Genomic DNA, 4,675 nt, shown 5'->3' with positions numbered 1-4,675 from the left:
TGTTAGTGTATGATGAAACGTTACGCAGGGGCCGATTTAAGAAGTTAGAGTCTAAGTAGATAGGACCGTACGAAGTAGTTGCGAAAGTAACTGATGTGACGTATACAATTAAAGCCAAGAGACGCACATAGAATGTACACGTGAACAGGCTAAAAGCGTTTGTGGACAGTTAGAAAAAAAATCACTTATCGGGCGCTTTACTCCGAGTCAATGGTGATAGTGGAGGATGGTGAAGCGGGTGACGGGGGCCTCAGACAAACTACATCCGAATCATCGGGGGAGGCCGGTGGCGGAGGCCGCACTGTCAGGATGACCACCTCATTGTCTTCGGGCTCAAGTGGTGGCGATGGTGAACCCTCAGGGGTGCGCGGCGTAGCTTGTAAAGTTGAGACGTCCGAGGACGTTGCGTCGTTATTACTCTCACTCACAAAAGATCGGGGGAAGCCCCGCAGCCAAACCGACACCAGGCACGCGTATCAGGGGGGTGCGGAAAGACACGACGCACACCGTCGGAGACCAAGCGAAAATGATTCGTTTGACATGTTTTTTTTTTTTTTTTTTGTTTCTTCTCACGATCAAGTTAGTGGTGGGACGACTGACAAGACACTGACGCTCGTTGTCGCGGAAATCACGTTAAAAAAAAAATTGGGTTAGAGAAGTTGTGGAAAAGGTTGCAGTACTAAGAATTAGTTGTAAAGACACAGCGTAACACGCTGAAGTGAACATAGCGATGAATTTATCGTGACACCACTGCCCGCGGTTCCACGTGCTACGCTGAGTAAGCGTCAGCTGTTTTAAGAAGAAGTAAGCGACAACTTCCGCGTAGTAAAAAGTGTGTGGATAAGTGTCTGTGTGCAAATGTTTTGTATCTTTTTCTGTAGTAATTTTTTTTTTAGGATACTGCTAGTTTGTGGCGTTGGTGTAGCCAAGGGCTACGAGATCAGAGAGTTTGATCAGAAACCGGGAATCTATTTCGAAAAAATAGGGGAATTTTACCGCGTGGAGTCGGATTGGAAGGTCGCTGTTAGCGTAGATGTAAGCACTGTGCAACATAAGTAGAATCAGTTACATGAGTTCACTGAAAGAACTCAATATTATTGTAAAGAGCTAGAGTACCTCGATGGCATTGCGAAAATGAATTGCGAAAGCATGACCGCGTTATTGAATAAAGACAAGGGGCAATTAAAAGCAATGTTAGCACACATTAACTTCTTAGAAAGTAGTAGTGCAGTAGGTAAGAAGCGAGATTTGGTAGACGGAGTTGGTTCTTTGGCCAAGTATTTATTTGGTGTAATGGATGCTAATAGTGAAAAGGTAATAAACGACCAGCTGGACGCGCTAAGTGCCGGTCAGGAAATTTTTAACGGGGCCGTAAAAAGCCAGCTCCGGATATTAAATAAAACCGTTATACATTTAAATAATTTAGAGGGTGTTTTGCGTAGTAACAAAGTAGTGTTGTCAAATGTAACAAGTAGGTTGGGTGAGGCATTGGACGAGTATGCACAACGCGGAATACTGACAGAGTATTTTGTTACCGTGAACGCAATCATGTCGGATTTGCTTCGAGACGTTGAGCGAATCATAGAGTTTACGTTACACTTAAGGCGCGGTATAGTACACCCGGCGGTGATATCATAGGAAGTGATATTGGCACAGATAACGGAGGCGGTTCCATACTTGCCGGAAGAAATGCAGTTTCTTTTCAAAGTTTCAAAGGAAAGCTGGCCGCTTGTAGAAAAAGTTAGCGAGGTCACAGTGTATGTAAAAGGATCAGATATCGTAACAGTGTTGAGCCTTCCGTTGGTGTCATATCCTGTCTATGAGTTAGTGAACATCGTTCCGTTGCCTGTACATAGTCATGGAAATGTGTATACGTTTGTAGACGTAAGACATAGTGTAATCGGCGTAGGCAGAGAGGGAAAAACATATTCAGAGTTGTCCGAGGAGGAGTTAAGTAAGTGTAAAAACGTTGGTGGACATTATTTTTGCGATAAAAGTACGCCAATGTACTACGTGAGTAGTAAATCACCGTGTGAGGTACGAGTGTATCTACGAGAGGGTGGTGTTGCGTGTGATTTGCGGTACGTGGATTTGCGACGAACCAAACGCTGTAGGTCGCGTTGCGAGATTCCTTGGCGTGGCTGTACTCCACACATACCAAGGAAGAGGTCACGATACAGTGCGCGGGGAGCACAGAGTACGTGGCAACTATTAAGAGAACGGGGCGAGTGACCTTGTCTGAAAGTTGTAAGATGCTGACGCGCGAGATGTACATCAAAACAAAAGAGGGACCACGCAGTATTGACGTGAAAGTGTACTTACCTGAGTATAACTTGTCGGTACCAAAAATCGCACTCACACACAAAACTAGTTTCACACCCGTAAAGTTAAAAAACGTGGTAAACAGAGAAGAGTTAACAAGATTAAGCAAACAAAGTAGTAAGGTAGTGTTATAAGGTGCTTGTATAAGGTTAAACAGTATGTTTAATTATATGTTTTAGTTATATGTTTGTTTATGTAATTCTCGTTTGAGTTATCGATCGGTTTAAAATGCTTATTGTAAGGTTATCGGGGCTACTGGAATCCGACGCGAGGATCCAGTCGCCGGTCGCTACGCGAAATGTGATAGCGCGTCCAAGGACGCGCTGACCAAAGGTCGCACGCGCGGCCGAAAAGATGCAATGGTCTGCATTGCACTTTTCGGACACCGGATGCCGTCAGGTTTTTCCTCCGCCAATCATGATTGAGTGGCNGAAGTATAAAAGACGGCATCACCTGTGCGTCGGCGGAATAATCCCGAGACGTGTCGCGGCCGAAGGCTCTGCTCGACAGAGCATCACTTGTGGGAACTTAGAATTAAAAGTCAAAGGTGAATTAAAGTGTAAACACGAGTTGACCAATAAAAGTGTAATTTTGACAACACCATAATCTACTGTATATAAACAAAAATCTGGTATCTTCCCGACGTCCCTCCTCGCGGCATCCGAAAGATCCCACGGGACAACAGTAGTAAAAAACATGGATGACGCACAGTCGGGTGCGTTAGTGGTACGTTAGTTGTAATAATAATCGTTGTTGCACTAGTTGTTGCAGTAAAGTGTATAAAAAAGAAAGCTAGTGTAAAAACGCTAGTACTACAAATGTAGATCGAGTACGCACGGTACTAGGACAGTCTTAGTTTAGTAATTACGCATTTGCGTGAGGAACAAAAACTTGCGTACAAGTTTTCTTTTCTCAACAGAGGAGGAAATGTTGGGAAATCGGTATATAATAAGGTGATAGTCGTTGTAAGGAGTGTGTAAAATAAGATGTGCTTATTGTAAGGAAGTAATATAAAGAGCAAAGATGCGATCGTATGTTTAATTGTGACGAGGTTAAGTGCATTGTTAGAAGCGTGTGTTGCTTGATCAGCACAGACGGTAGATTCGTCTTCAAGAGCTGATCAAGCAAGGATGAACAAGTTGCGCGATCGGCTCGCGCAACGTTGTTTAGTGTAGGACAGGGGGGGGACAGAAAGCGATGCTTTCGATTCGGTGGTATAAAAAGTGATGCGACAGGATCGAAGGCAGAAGTTTGAGAACTACCGCCAAGTCGTTGTACTAAGCTGTAAGAAACTGTAAGTTGTTAAATAAAAGTAATTTTAACTATTGAATAAAAGCGGAGTCACTTCTCCCCAAAACCGAATTGGAAAATCCTGTGAAAAGAATCCGGTACCGTCGTAGCGGTACAACAATTTACTAATAGAGAAGCTTCTTTTACTGACGTTTCTTTTGTCCCCCAAACTTTCGGTGGGTTTGACGACAATAGTTTATAAAAAGAATGGTTTGGTTTACATCGGAATTTTACAGAAGCACAAAAAAATTATTTGTCACACTTAAAATTTGATGACATGTGGAAATAAATTTTCCTACGTACATAAAAATATCCCAATTTAAAGTCTCTTTTAAATGATGTTAGATCGCTGCCAAATTCAAATGCCGACTCAAAACGAATCTTTTTCTTCCTGCCACATATAAAGACAAAAAAACGGAATAAACTTTCGCCTAGCACTGTTAATGCTACATGCGTAATAAAATCAGCATTAAAAGCGAGGAAAGAACCAGCTATAAACATAAAAATTACTGATAAACATTTGTCACTAATGTCATCGGACAATTTGTACTCCGTACGTTCTAAAAAACAGAAAAGTCATTTAAAATTATATGCTGCTGATAATAGTGAAATTGCTGGTTCCTCCACGTCTATGTGCAATACAAATGTTTAAAATATCATTTTGTTTGGTATTCTATATGTCATCACATTAACATCTCTAGATGTAATATGTAAAATACTGATTTGTCTGGCATTTTATATCAGACATCCACATCTATAAATAATAGATATGTTCAACCCTTAATTTGTCTGGCATTCTCTGTCAGACATCCACATTTATAAATAATAGATGTGTTTAAACCTTAGTTTGACTGGCATTATCTGTCAGACATCCACATCTATACATAAATATGTTCAAACCTTAGTTTGTCTGGCATTCTCTGTCAGACATCCATATTTAGAAATAACAAATATGAAATAAAATGTGGTAGAATAGGGTTACAGGCGAAGATCCACGTTAAAAAACCTAACCCGCTATTAGTGGCACTTCAAGGGTAGTGTGGAAGACCACTTAATAATAATA

This window comes from Pseudomyrmex gracilis, unplaced genomic scaffold (assembly GCF_002006095.1).
Source record: "Pseudomyrmex gracilis isolate BER0280 unplaced genomic scaffold, ASM200609v1 scaffold_959, whole genome shotgun sequence".
Lineage (NCBI taxonomy): Eukaryota > Metazoa > Arthropoda > Insecta > Hymenoptera > Formicidae > Pseudomyrmex > Pseudomyrmex gracilis.
This window is presented reverse-complemented; position numbering follows the sequence as displayed.